The 15,368-nt window shown below is 40.7% G+C and overlaps 1 protein-coding gene across 3 annotated transcripts in view; it reads left to right on the top strand.

Annotated features, from left to right (window-relative positions):
* The first annotated feature begins 339 nt into the window (after positions 1–339).
* MGAT5 (alpha-1,6-mannosylglycoprotein 6-beta-N-acetylglucosaminyltransferase) overlaps positions 340–15,368 on the top strand; it is a 136,426-nt gene continuing 121,397 nt past the window's right edge. The window contains exon 1 of one of the 3 annotated variants that reach the window (XM_064514625.1): positions 340–638. The gene's annotated coding sequence lies outside the window, so the exon portion shown is untranslated. Of the gene's footprint in view, positions 639–946; positions 1,193–1,295; positions 1,317–15,368 lie in introns of those variants that run through there. The other 2 variants (XM_064514626.1, XM_064514628.1) reach the window with 2 other exon arrangements.

Raw genomic sequence — 15,368 nt, 5'->3', positions numbered from 1 at the left:
GGGGAAGCGCCGGCGCCCGGGGCCTTCCGCGGCCAACGGCGGCGGGGCGCGCGCGGCGGGGCAGGTGTGAGGGGAGCGACCGTTGGTGACCCCGAGGGGGGGAGGGGCCCCTGGGGGGGGGCAGCCGCGGGCGCATTTCTCGCCGCTGTCGCGCGCCGCCCGCCCCAACCGAACGTGCCCGGCGGCGGGTTCTGTCTCGCGCCGCCGGAGGACTGTCGCGCGCCCGCCCCGCCCCTCCCCCCGCGCGCACAGGCGGGCGGCGCGCGCACGCTCCGCAGCCGGGCAGGCACTTTGCACACGCTCCCTTGCTGGGCCCGGGCTTGTCAGCGCCGCTTCCGGCCGGGCAGAGGCCGTTTGCACGCGCTCCCTCCCCCTGCGCGGCTGCCCGGCCCCGCCGTTTGCGCACGGGCCGCCGCTGCGCCGGGCGCGCGCGCGCCCCGGCTCGTTCGTACGCTCGCGGCCGCGCCGGGCAGTTTGTCGACGCTCCCTGCGCCCGCCCGCTCGCCCGCCTCCAGGTGGTCCGGCCCCCGCGGCGGGCGCGGCGGCCGCCCCTCAGCCCGCGCCGGCCTCCGCCGAGGGACCATGGGCGATGCGCTCCTCCCGGCGCGGGGCGCGGCGCACAGGCGGCGCCGGAGGAGGTGAGGGCGGCGCCGGGGGCCCCGCTGCCGCGCTCGGCCCCCCCCCTCCCGGCAGCGGGGTGCGACCGTTGCCCCCTCCCCCCGGGCCGTGAGGGGGAGCGGCTCTCCCTGCGCCAGGCCGGCGCAGCCCCTTCCCCGGCCGCCCTTGGTGGGGGGTCTCACCGCGCCGGGCGGGGCGGGGGGGCCGCTGCGGCGGCCGTTGGCGGCGCCGTCACCTTGTGTAACGACCTTGCCGCCCCCGCGGGGAGGCGGGCGGGCGGGCGCGGCTCGTGCCGGGCGGCGCCGCGGGGGGCCGGGCGGGGCGGGGCGGCGGCGGCAGCCCGGGAGGACGGTGCCGGCGGGACGCGCTTCCCCGCGCGGGGCTGCGCCGCGGAAAGGCTGCCCGCGGGTGGGAGGGCGAATCGGGGGCGAAAGTTAGTCGAAATCCCGCCGCTGGGTCTGGCTGCCGAGGGCTCGGCAGACCCCGAGGGAACGAGCCCGAGAGGAGCGGTCCTGGGGGCTGGCCGTGCTCTGCCGTGCCCGCTGCTTCTGGCCAGAGATGCGCTGAACTTCAGGTTGGAAATAACAGTGCTCTTCGTCTGCCAGGTTCGGCGTTTCTCACGCAGGAACGTCATCTTGTGGCTGGATCGTTAGAGTTTGTCTCTGTGTGTGAAGCAGTGTTTGACCTGATGTGATCGCGTACGTGTGTCTGAACTTATGTAAGAATTTTGGGGCCATTTTATGGTCTGTCTTGATTTTTGCTGCTGAGATAAACTTGCTTTTGAATATATTTAGTGGAAAATAGACGTCGCTCAGTTCTGAAGACTCAGATCGTGGCGGAGGCTTTCTTCGTTGTTAGCATAGGCAGTGCCGGTTCCACCTTTCCCAGATATGACACACCGTGAATCTGATCTTCTGAGTGCCTGTTTCTCTTTCTGGTATTGTGGCCAGTAAACTTTGGAGAGCTAATCATTGCATTAGATCTTGATACATCGATCTCTCTTGATAACCGCAGTAAGAATAGAATACTCCTTAAATGAAGACTCACTCCCGAGAGTCAAGTATTTGAGTATATATGCATGTTTATCTAAAAAGCTCTGTCACTTGCTCTCCCCCAAATAGTCTGGTAGGTTTTTCAATGCCATAGTTCATATTCCTAAGTACAGGAATGCATATTGATCAAGTGCAGTGCAAGTGCTTTACCTCTGCAAACAGCCGTGCATTTTGCTGACACAAATAGGGTGGAGGGAATGTCACTTACTGTATCTATTAGTCTTTCTCATCAGCAGCATGATATTTGAAGTTGTTTGCAGATTAGGGATGTGTCTTTACTCTGAAATGAATAAGATCACCTTAGTCCTCCATTCATTCAAAATAGTTTTGCTGTTTCAGAACAAACTGGAAACTTCTTTTAAAAAGGAAGAACCTGTTAGTTCTTGTTGTTTATAGTTGAAAACATTTTGCCTGGGGACACTGAGTCCAATTTAGTTTAAATGGGTGGTTTACTTTTTTCTTTCTTCATCTTTGTGTAATGACTCTGACTGTTCTTCATGAGAAACTGCTTGCTGCAAGACCCACAGCTGATGTAGTTACAAGTGGCTATACCAAGCCTAATAGTAGGAAAAATAAACTTCAATTTTTTTCTGTTTTTTTTTCTTTATTATGTATAAGGTAACTTGCACTACTCCTTTCTGCTCTTTACATGTATGGGATAATGTAGGGAATAATTCAGTCTCGAGGTGGTCAATGGAGTGATAATTTATGTATGTACTGAAAGGAAGGTTCTGCTCTTCATAATTTGATGTATATAGACTGTTTTCTGTCGCTCTTGTAAAATATGGTTTTCTTTATATAAGCAGAAAAAGGATTAAATGAGAATACACATTTTTATCTTTTCTGTGTAATAAATCCATCGTGCTGCCCAGGAGGAAGCTGGCTCACGCAGCCTGGGCTGAAAGGCAAAGTGGCTGACCACTTGGTTTAAGATGACTTGGTTGTTTAAGCTCCTGCAACTGAGCTGCCTGTGTTTGCTGTGTGCAAATTATCTAAAATCCTTAATCTGCTTCATAAAATAGTCTGGCAAAATAATGAAGTGCTCTGAATTCCTAACAGGACTTAGAATAAAGACAGCTGATGTAAGGTTTTAAGTCATCTCCCTCCACCCAGTTTCTCTTTGCTTCCCTTCGCCTGATTTAAGGAGGGGGGAAGAAAATCTTTAAACCATTGACTTCTGCACTTCAAGTAACGTGTAGAATTTTATTAGTACCACTCATTTCCCTTGAAGTCTGAAATTTTTTTTTATTTTATTTGCGAGGTTATCTTTATGGCATTGTATGCTGCTATCAACCAACAAGTCTGCTCTTCTGTTTTAATAAATTAGCTTGATGTACAGTTTTCTTGCTCATATTGGCTCTAAAATTTTAAGAAAACATTAGGAGTAGTTGGCACAAAGTGTCCTTCAGTGATATAATAACTTGATTATTAGCCGTGTGGTAGGCGTTTTGAAGGCTTTTGTGAATACAGTGCTCATATTTTGAGCAGTTTGAATTCTAAAGAAGACTTAATGTTTCATAAGAGAATGGGAGATTTGGCTCAGTTTTATTTCTAGGAAAAGCAGTTATATGGGAGATGCACTGGCAAACATTACTTAAAAGCTATTTGCTGACAGATTGTCTAATTTAGTCTATGCTTAGTCCATTAAATAAGTGGTGGAAAGAAATCCAATATAATGAATGTCAAAAAAGCCAGGTTCTGATATTGTTTTTGTTTGTGTATGTTATTCTCAAAGTGTCTGCAGAACTTGTTTGCTCATCCTAGATCCAAACCAGGTCAGAGCAGTACTCCAGCAGCAACTTAGTAATGAACAGCAGAAGCATCTGTTGGAAGAGATGAACATGCTGCACAGAGCTAATCAGCTGGGGAATCTGATAAGGGGAAGCTCTCTTTGCAATCGATCAGTTTCAGTATTATTGTGTCTTCAATTTCAAAAATCACTTAAATGATTGGAGTGATACAATGCCATTCTTTATTCCTCTCCACGTTTGCAGAGTTCGCATCTGTGCATTCCATATACCACATATACATGCACTTCTTACATACTTAAAGAACAAAAAAACTTTTGTCTTCCACATTTCAGAAGAAAAAGTTGAATTTTTTATTTGCTTGCATGTGTGTGTGTGCGCACGTGCAAAACCCTCTTATTTTTCTGTTTAGACTCCTGTTGCTAGCATACATCACTGAAGCTGTAAATGCTTCATTATCTGGGTCTTGCTTTCATTTCTGGAAGAGTCTAGAGTTACACAATGGCCTATAACTTATGTGAGGAATAACTGTCATCATTCAGATCTTGTATTGGTAGTGGCCTGGTTTCCATCACTTGCGACCCAGTCTTTTTGTTAGTCTCTTGTTTGCTTGTATGTGTAATTACTGTTACTGTAAGTCATGGCCACACAGAGAAGTGACTAAAGTTTTATGCAGGCTAACATTGGTTGGATATAGAGATAAATGCTCTGATCAGACATTATTTGAGGAGGACATTATTTGAAGAAGAGCCAATATCATTATGGAGAACGAGTGACACTGAAATGATGACACAACTCTCACATCTGAGACAGCTGCTTTTTGTGTCGGACCAAATTTTTTTCAGGGTGGATGGCCTCATTCTTCTATTCAAGCTGGGATAATTAAGCTGGCTTGTGATGAAGTTGTGGGGGTTTGTTCTTGCCTTGCAACAGGGAGAAGTCTTGTCTGCTTTAATGGGTGACTGCTTGAAGTCTGAGGTCTATGCATGCGCTCAAGCCAGGATGTAGCTCCCTTGAGGGTCTTCTGCTAAATTGATGACATTTTTCATATGTCTATGGCTGCTTGCGAACTAGGGAGACACTGCGAGAAAGAATAGAGAAAATTAGCTTCGGGGACAGGGATTCCTTTTGTCTTCATGTAGTCTAAGTAGCAAAGTCCCTTTCACGAGGAAAGTTTATGTCAATGATGTGGCTCATTTGATTTATTATTTATGGTTTGCATGAGCTAAGAATGCTGTGAACTTGGCCCTTCTTTATATGATGAATCTTGTAAACGCCTGTTATTCCTATTAGCTAAGCATATTTCTTCATGCATCCCACAGGCATTCCAAAATGTTTAACCTTGATTATTAGTCTAACCTACTGATGTTTATCTTACTGCTCTTCGCCTCCTAATAAAAACCTGTAATATTTGAAAATTAGCAACCCCTTCTGTTGACCTGCTTGTCCTGTAGACAAAGGAATTTTCATAACTTACAAATAACAGGCAAGCTGTTTTTCTGTGACTTAAGAAATGTTCAGACTTTTTTTTTCTTTAAATGAGAAAGAAAGGGATCCATACTTCTAGGAAAACCGGATTCCACTGTTATCAATTGTCATTCATGGGTAACATAGTTTGCCAGATTTCTCTGTATATAAACTTTTGATATACATTGTATTTCTTCTGGTTACATTTCCCTGGAGTAGTTTTATAACTAAAACCTTTTCCTCATTCCTGTTAGAATTAGGTAATGAAGCTTATTGCTGCTTCCTTCTGTTAAGGTCTGTTAAGGTTGTATTGCACCCTTCCCTAAGAAACAGGTAAGTCATATGTATATTGTGACTGGTACGTAGCATTTTAGGCAACCTGTTTTGAGGTCCTATCAAAGCATCTTCAGATAACTGTTAATCAAATTGTCATAAAAGGTACAAGCTGTGGTGAACGATCATTCCTGCCAAAAATATTATTTTGTTATATGAAGGTCCTATGAGACTTGTGATGTCTCAAGATATTGAACGTTTGGACTCGACCAAATCATGCGATAGTTCCCTTCTCCTATAATGTCTGTGACCGAAGTGGAGTAACACATTCTTCCCTAAGATCCTTGTTAGTACAAAAGTATCTGCGTATATTCACTGGGCCAGTAGCATTTTTGAAACCAACAGAACTGTGTCTTACCCCTGTCTTCCCCACCCTTTCCCTTGCTCTGTCTGTTTGTTCTTTTTGGTACAGAGTACTGTTCCTCTCTTCCACCACAGATATGGTTGACAGCATGAAAATGCAAATGCCTCTTAGTTGCTTTAGTGCAATTTTTGGAAGTTTCTCTTAAAGTCTGCAGAGGGTGGTTGCAATACACATGTGATATACACGGAAGATAATTCCACATATTAAAGGCCCTGCATGACTAAATTTGTGTTTCCTCTGCTGTTAGGAATGGCCTTTTATGGAAAATGGCTGTGTGTTTTGATTGAAGATTATCTATCTGGTATGTCATATAAAAAATGTGATATTAAACCATTCTATATATGGTCCTTGAGCTGGGACAAACAAACACAACTCCTTCATTCAGTGAAACTGGGCCTTTTTGATATGATATTCATGGCTAAGATCTTTGAACAGATCAGTTTCTACTCCAAAACGAGACTTTAAATAACTCCCATGAGTCTGTCTTGATAGGTCCTGTACGAATACAGTGCATGCAATGATTTCATTTACTAGTTTTGTAATATTTCTGTACTGTTATGTGTAGTTGACTAAAAAGGTTGAAAATGCTAGCTTTCAATTTATCTTTAAGTTTTATGCAGTGATATTAGACCTCTGTATCAGACATGCCAGGTCATATATTACTTTTTTTAACGAGCTTATGGAAGACTAGAATAAACATCAGGAATGTTTATAATCTGGAAGTTATCCAGAGTTGAAGTTATTTATTTATTCATTCTTATATGAACACATTGTAACATGATTGTATTGAACGCTGAATGAAACAGTTTGCATGACCTAACTGTAGAGTGAAAGTCCCACATTGTTTCAGTAGACTGTAGTGTGGAGACTGTTTCTGCCTAAAAGAATTATTACTTAAAGTAATATTTACAGGAGTTAGTGCTGGAAATGTGAACTATGAGGTAGCTCACTTCTCCTGCTGTTGGTTTGAATTGCCCATTTCTGTCTAGATTCAGTCAAAACTGGCTGCTTTTTAATGCTTTAGATGCCAATAAATACAGAAAACACAGAATCTACTTAAAAGAACTTGGTGAACAGCAGCCTCCAGATGTTAGTCAGCCTCAGATCTCGGGATGAGTTTGGTGGGGTTTTTTTTTTCCTTCCTGTTTTGCTTTCAGTATGAACTGTACATTAAAATTGGCCCCCTTTACCTAAAATGTAATTGAGTTATCTTGCGTCTTTTTGTTTACCTAATCTTGGAGTCTCTAAGCCACCTGGTAGAGGAGCCTTCTCCCTGAAAAAGAGAAACTAAATAGACAGGTGTATTTCATGTCCAGGAAAAAGCTGTGATAAGCTTAACATAGAAACGTTCACACTGATTTGACAAACTGCAAATACAATTGTATGCGGATACAAACTTTCCTATCTGCTTATCACACCATAAAAAAAAAACAAAAAAAAAAAACAAAAAAAAACCAAAAAAAGAAACAACAAACAAGAAATACCACAAAACCCTCCAACAACTCTGCTTTTGAAATCCTCCCCTCATCCTGACAAGGGTACCTTTGGCTAATGGTAGGCATACAGTGGATTGGGCGATTATTTTGATGGAGAGGGGCTGCAAGTGAAGAGCTATTCATTTGGTAGCAGTATGATGTTTTAAAAACAAGTGGCAAGCAGTCCAAATAAGGCTCCAAACTGATGCAGTGGTGTTTTTGGATGCATTCTGGCAAGTAGAGGCAGAAAGGGAATTATTTTTTGGTCCCTGTATATGGATGGGCTTCAAGATGGGAATTGCTGAAATATATAGCTCTATTGCCAGGATTATGAAAAATCTGCAGAGAGATTAGGAGAGAATCTGAAAAAATATTTGGAGGAGTGAATCAAATGACTTGTTCGAGAGGGGTTTTTGAAGAGCTCAGACTGTTTGTATGGAAGTCAAAGTCAAACTAAATTTGGAAATTGGGCATGAACTTTAAACAGATGTAAAACCACATTAGAGTAGTTAATGGTTTTCTGTCCGATTTTTAATTAAGAATTGTTACTTCTTCTGTATTTTGGTATGATTTTGTCAGCAAAATCAGTATTTGTGTTTCTGATCTGACAGAACAGGAAGAGGATGTGAAGCACTGTGTGTAGGGAAGGGAAAAGAAAAAAGATGGATTTCTCAATTTGTACCACTCAAACTCCAATTTAGATTAGATTGGACAAGATACTTGATCAAATTGTTAAAGCTACATTATTCCAGTCAGTTTCTTAGCACATTGATTATGTTCTTGCAAGTTCTTGTTAAAATGAACAGTTTCCCTTCCTGTATTTCTCTTCATGGAGTGCAGTTTCTTAGTTGGTACTATCGGTCTTCCAAGAACATGGTGAAATATATTTTCACTCCGTTTACGTTTAACATCTATCTATGTTATACTTGTCTATCACTAGACTAAAACATAGCGTGCAGGAGTAGAATGCTGCAATGCCTCCTGTGTTTTTTCTGATGAAGCTAACAGCTATTTTACTATAGATAGAATCAACTACTATGAAACACTTTGTCTAATTTTAAGAGCCTATCATCAAATTAAACTGATATGTTATGGTTACACTTTAAAATAATTATATGCATGTTTCTAATAATCATTTTTATCTTAGATCCAGCTGAGTTTATTTGTAAATCAGTTCTAGAAATAATCTTTTCTTTGTCTTGATAGAGAAATATAAACTGTGCTTTTAGGTAAGTAGGATGATAATCCAGAATTCTTGTTCAAATACTCTTCCAGATTTTGTTCGCTAGTTTAGCAGTCATTTTATTTAAAAAAAAAAGTCCGAAGTTCTGCTTTACTGATTATCCAATTTAATGTGTAAGAAATGAAACAGTTACACAAATATTTGTTACAGTTTGACTGATACCTCTGAATCTAGATCTCAGTGATTTGAGATTTCTAGGGAAGCTTATTGATCTCAGTTTACAGCCCTATATGTTAATTTTTGTTAGAATCTCTTAAATGATTCTACTTAGCTTCTGAGTTGATAACATTATAGCACTTACTATGATTCCTTTGAGGAAAGGGTTACAGTAACTTTCACCTCACCTGTCTTACAAAAATTCTCACCAAAATAAGTTAAGGGAGCAAGGAAGAGTTTCAGATTGGAAAATGAAAGATTCAGATTTTGAGCTCTGCTGGATTCCATTAAGAGTTGCCACTTACTGTCAGCTGAGGTGAAGTTCTGTGAAAGTTGTACTTGCCCTCTGGAAGTTGGGAAATTTAGTTTGCTAATTTATCCAAGCTGTCTTCTGAACATCCAGTGAATGAACAGTTGTAACGTGGTGTGTTACCAACAGTGATTCAGTGAGCAATGGGCCTATAATAAAAGGAATGGATTTTTGTAATGAGAGTTTAAGTGTACTGGGTAAAGTTCTGTGCTGATGTAAAAGTCATGCAGCAGTTTACTTAAGCTCTTTTTGAATAAATGCTATTGAAACCTCTGTTTTTGTATATGGAAACTAGTACAATGAGGCCCAAGTGTGCTCTTAAATTTTCCTTTGAGGGCTGTAGTGGCTCATATGGAGCAAAGGCTTGTAACAGGTTTAGCTCCTGTGCAGCTTCTATTAAAGTTCTTGTACCTTGATTCATTGCCTGACACAGTGGCTTCCATATTGTACTAGTTGCATAGCTGGTGCACTGTGTAATGTTACAGAAGAATGCCAGTATTGATTAAACTACTTAAAACATGTCTAAGAACACTTTCTTACATACTGAGATATTAGCATGCATGTGGCTATGTCTAGAGCAAAGAAAACAGCAAGCCCTTTAAATGGAAAAAAACAGGTACTGTTAAAAAAAAAAAAAAAGCTGTACTTGAAAAATATTATTGCAATTAAAATATATGGCAAAGTGTGTTCTACATAAAATTTGCATTTCTTATACCTGAAAGGAAAGGTTAAACAGAGACCCAGAGAATCTCATTTCTCATCTTTTGGGAAAATCAGGCTCTGCCCTTTTCTTTCTACATTTGAAATACAAATTTTCTGCATCCCATGTATTTGTGCAATATGGTTTTTTTGGTCTCTGTCTGCCATTTGCACTCTGTTCTGCCAGAATTTTTTTTTTTGACCTCTATTCAGACTGTTGTTCTTGCTCAAGGGTAGAACCAGACTTGAGGAACTGTGCCCATTGGATATGGCACACTTGAATTCTGTTGTCCCATTGATAATTTGGTACTTCAGAATATCGTGTTCAGATATTGCGTGCAACCTAGAGGTTTCAGTACTCTGTTTTATTATTTGTAATTTTTTTTTTGTACTCATATTCTATGTGGTGCTCTGAGGATCAGAGGAAAATCAACACTAGAGTTATCTGGTGCTTTTACATAGGAATGTCATCAGTCTTCCTGGTCTTCACCAAGCTCTAAGACTGCAATTGGATGTAATTTGTGTCCCCATATCAATCTCTGCCCATTTGCTAGCAGCGTTTGTGTGGCAGAGCAGTGAACTGGCTGAGAAACTGATGCGGCTGTAAATGGCATTCTGGGCTTTGGCTAATCATGTTTTAAAATGGAACGGTTCCCTCCTTGTCTTCATCTTTTAACTGTGTAAGCTGGGGAAGGAAGTAGAAAGCGATAAAGCTGCTGCTTTCAGTGGCAGTGCTGGTTCTCCTGATTTAAAGTGTTGAAGCATCAGTCTCATTTAGAAGACTGAGTTCTTTATTCTGAAAATACTTAAAATTTGCACTCTGTATAAAGTACTATTGATACCTATTTGTGTTTGTGTATCCCAATTATTAAAAAAAATCCTTCTCATTGTATAAAATGCCTGAAATACAACTCATACACATTCAAAATCAATAGCATGAAATATATTATGGAAAGAGATTTCTTTTAATGAAGGTACATTCTTGCCCTTTCCCAAACTACAGAATATTTTTAAAGATGTCACACACCTTATTCTTTAAATAACTAAAACAAGCTGCATCAGCAACCTTTTCTACCAAGCTACAATGATATTTTATTAAAATTATTCTGGGAACCTTACAGTGCTTAGAGTTTTCAACTTCCTTGTAGTATGGGGATCTAGCCTGTTGCTCAGAATAAGAGTGTGTGTCCTGTCCACAAAAATGCAAGAGTAGAAACTTTTGCTTATTTTTTACCGTGTATAATAAGAACCAGTTCTGCCTTCCTTTCATTTGACAAATGGAAGCGCAAGCTTGTCAAATATTATTAGTGAGGTAGTATGTTCTTAGCTTAGCTTACGTGGTTGAGTGTACTGCTGACAGTTGTACAGTTATTATGGTGCTACTTCCATCTTTCCTTGTGTTTTTTTATTAAAAAAAAACACTTTAAAATCTCATTTAAGGTAGACTAGCGTTTGAGCTGTAAAACCGGTTGAAAAAGTAATAATAATTGGGAGAAGTGTTAGAAATTCTCCAGAACACTGGATAACAGTTTTCAGGGTTTTGGTCATACCTCCCTTTCCTCCTTGGCTTTGCTCCGTCTCCTTTCTCCCCCATTTGATTACATCTGTTGTAATTTGAAGCATGTTTTCTTTGTCACTACTACTTAACTACTGCTATTACTACTGCCTCCTTCTGTTCTACATCCTGAAAGACTGAAGTGGCTGTAATTCTTCCTCTTCATTTGGCCTTCAGGAGATAGGTGGGCAGCATGTGCATCTGGTGTTCTGCTCAGCCTGGCTGCTTCCTCTACTGGAAGCAGCCTTCCACTAGACTAAGTGCAAAGCCTTCAGTGAATAAAGTCTCTTGTTCGGCAGATGTGTCCAAATTCAGCTTTTTTCAGTAGTAGGTAAAAATGTTCACACTGCTTTTAGTCAAGCTGGATTTTAGTTATGTCTGAAAAGTGGTTTGTTGGTTCTTTGCGCTCAGAAAGAGGCAAAATCTCTTTCTAAATCCAGGTTTCTGAATGGCTTTTGCCTTTTTCCCTTTCCTTTCCTTCACATCTTTAGGGATGAAGTTTCACCATACTGTGTGTATTGAAATCTTGTTTCTCATACACTTTGCATCTAAGCTTTACCTCATGCACTTCTCATACCCCAAAATGTACTTCTGAAGTGTTTTCCTATATTTGCATAATCTCTTTCTTTAATATATAACTTAGAAAATGTTCTTATTTACTGAACTCATTGACTTCTAGATCTCAGACACAGCAAAACAGCTTACCCACACCCCTGGCAGACAAGCCTGGATAGAATTATTTTTTTTCTGTAAAATTAAGTAGAGGTTAATGAACTCTGTGAATGGGGCTTGTGTAGCTATGCTGAATCTTTGTTGTAATCAGCTAATAATATATATGAGATGAACTCGAACCTCTCTCTTGTATTATTTACCAGCCAACTGTCCAAACAGCTAGTTTCAAGCAAGGATTGCGAGCCTTTAGAAGGGCAATTGATTTTGCATTTGCTTGCTTGTTTCCACAACTCTTTGCTTGTGTTATTTCTGATGTGGCTTTTTCAACTGACCTCGAGCAACTGTCTGTAATTGAAGCCATTTTTCTTGAAGGTCTGTCTCTCTGCCCATGTGGCACAAGCTCTGAATGTGTGTTGAAGAGGCGAGTGACCAGTGAGTGTACTGTAGTTTCTGTGGTCCTGCAGGTTTTTTCCATGTAGGTTATTGGTGCCAGAACTGACTTACAGATTTCTGCTATTGCAGTAACATGTTGAGCTTGATTATTCTAGATGTTTGTATAAGCATCTGTACCGAGACTGTCCTTACACCAAAAATAGTCAATCAGGATAAACAGATGACAAATATTAAGGTGAAAATGTTGGATTTTTACTTCATATTGTCTCAATGGCCTGCTATAACATAGGAAGGCTGAGCAGAGCAAGGCATCAAATATAAATCTGAGTTTAGATAACTTTTGAAATATTATGTTTTAAATTTTTTTGTGTAAATCTGCTAGCTATTGTCTTAATAATTAAGCTTCTCCTTTTGTCAGCTGGCTGTTTTTTGAATTACTCTTTCGAGTGATTTCATTTCATGCAGATTTTACGTGCCTAATGATACCTGTGGCCATAAAGCAGTGGTGGTGTGGAGGGTTTTTTGGTTTTTGTTTGTTTTGGTTTTTGTTTGTTTTTTACAGAACAAAACAAATCCTTCCAATTTTAAAGAATGTTACAGGATGACAGAGAGAAGACCATCTGCTTTTTCTGTTTGTTTTGTTAAGTTGCTGTTAAGCAGTCATTAAGTTAACTGGGCAAGCAGTGCCCTCTTTCAGATAAAGCAGGCTGAGTGAGGAGAGCAGGGACAATTTGCTAGGAGAGAAATAAGGGGTTAAATGAAACCTTACATATGGGAAACGCAACTTACTTGCTTCACTGCTTTGAAGATCAGAATTTTTCTTGGGTTTGGAAAACTAATGAAAGCCATTAAAAGTAATATGTAAAATACTTTTTTCACTTATTAAATAATAAATTTTGATTTAAATAGATGTTTTAAGAATGTATAAATGGATTTCTAAAACACTCTTCAGACTTAAAACAACAACCACCCCACTCAAGTCATGTGTCAGATCCAGACTATGAGAGTCATCTTTACCCAGTGTTATAACAGCAGCCTAACTTGGAGTAAATGATGGAAGCTATTGAGTGGCATGGAGCTGTAGGAAGGAATATGAAATACACCTGAAATATAACGGGAAATGTTGAGTAAATGTATTCTTTCTTATGTCAAGCTATTAGTATGAACAGTTCTTCTCTCGAAGAGCACACCTAATGAACCTGAATCATTGGCTATGGTTGTGTTTGGTTCCCCTTCCCCCTCTCCCCCCCCCCCCCCCCCAATTAGAGATACTGTTATACTCTGCCTCCACATGGCTCAAATACTGTTTTCCTGCTTTCTGCAGTAGAACACAGGTATAAACCAGCAGGCTAAGATATGATAGTGATAGAATAGTCTATGTTGAGTCCTGGTGGTTGTAGCTCACAAAGAGAATGGACTACTTTAGATGCTACTAAATGTGATTAAAATAATGCCTTAAACAGTTATCTGCAGGTTATCTGTCAAATCCTAGCTGCTAAAAAGATAAATCCATGTAGCCCGGTGGCACAGTTTAAATGAAAAAAGACTTTTTGTACCCACCCATCTTTTAAAGATGCATTTGCCAACGTACTTCCCCAGTGAGTAGAAAGGCAGTAGTATTTTCGTAATATTAGAAAATCTGTCTCTGTCTCTTTCTCTTCACTAGGTATGACTAAGTGGTAAAGAAATCCAGCTGCTGTAGTGTCAGTATAATGGCTCATTTTTATCCCCTCTGCTAGTACTACAGTACTGTTTCTAGACCATTTAAATTCTGTTTTAGATGTAGATGATGATCCTTTTGACAACTTTGTGTGTGCCTTTAGAATAACTGCTGTGAAGGTTGTAATAATTTTCAAAAGGCTTGTCTGAAAGCAGGATGTTTGTGTGTGTATTCATAGATGGGTATTTATGTCTTTACAATTGTGGGTTTATTTCACAGCCTCTGCCTTTACCTACCTAATGTTAACTTGGTTCTGGGAAGGCACTTACTGATGTGTCCTGTATGTTATAGTGTACTTCTACAGCAGGCTGGGGGAATGGACATTGAGCCTGCTCTGGAGATCCAGAAGAAAATCAGCAAATGGAAATAATTCCACTGGATTTGCATCTTCTATGCCAGGTTTCTTAGAGCTCTTCATTATCTAATTACCTAACTAATTACCTATGCTCTACCTAATTAAACATTAGGTAGAGCACAGAGCAGCTAAATGCCCCCCTTGTTACTAATGGAAGTTCCTTTTGAGGAATATCACTTTGAATATCACTGTTTTTGTCCTGAAAAATCTTTTTAACTTTTTCCAAGTTAGTCCAAAATAATGTTGTTCGCTTTGACCATTCTAGAGACAGACAATATTGCCTATTGAATTTCCTTTCTGATTCTGCAAGCTCTTTCGTTTTTAGGACAGTGAAGAGGGTTTGCAGTAGGACATGTCCTATTATAGTTGTTGCTGTGAGTTTAGGATGCATGTACAATGGAAAACTGTTATCCAGATTATGGCCACAGCAGCTAATCTTCTGCTATCCATGGTGCAAAACTAGAGATTTCTTCTGTTTGTTTAGAAGCTTTTTTCTTGATGTAGGGAGGAGGAAGGAAGCCTTGCTGCTTATACTAATACTACTCAGTGCATCTGTATTGTTGATACAGTAGAGAACTGAACTGATTAGCTAAGCTAGTGTGTTTGAATGGACCATGGAAGTCTGATTCCTAACTGCCTTGTAGATCTTGTCCCTGTGATTCAGATTATATCTGATGTATGTATGGATGCTTAGCTGTAAAAGTGCAGTGTTCTCACTGAGGAAGTACGTTGGCAATATTCATCCCTATGTAGTGTGTGAAGAAGTTCCTAACTGATACACTGTAAGACTTTTCTGCTAAAAGGGACCTGTTCTACTTCCTCTTTCCTTCCATTTGTATGACTGATGAACAATATCTAGACTACTTTCTGTTGCAGTGGCAAAAAGCTTTGCTGAAGTTTGCCTTAATGTGCCTTTCCAGAGAATACTTAATACTGAAGTGGATCCACTTTTGCTTGTTTTTGGAAAACCATTTCATTTGATGAAAATACTTTAGTTTATAAGTGTTTTCTAAGAACTGACTTGTGTTCCCAAAGCTGGGGGGAGAAAAGCTCAATCTGCCTACTTGAGAACGTGCCAAAGAGCAGGCATGGTGGCATTCCTGTTCTGGTGAAAATGAAAGGACAGGGTAACAAGTAGTTTCGGATTATATAATCCCTGTACAGTTCAGCCAAAAGCAAAATTACCTCACCAGCTTCTTCTCAATCAG

The sequence above is a fragment of the Dromaius novaehollandiae genome, chromosome 7 (genome assembly GCF_036370855.1).
Source record: "Dromaius novaehollandiae isolate bDroNov1 chromosome 7, bDroNov1.hap1, whole genome shotgun sequence".
Classification (NCBI taxonomy): Eukaryota; Metazoa; Chordata; class Aves; order Casuariiformes; family Dromaiidae; genus Dromaius; species Dromaius novaehollandiae.
Note: the sequence above shows the minus strand (reverse complement) of the source record. Positions and strands in the feature narration are given on the sequence as shown.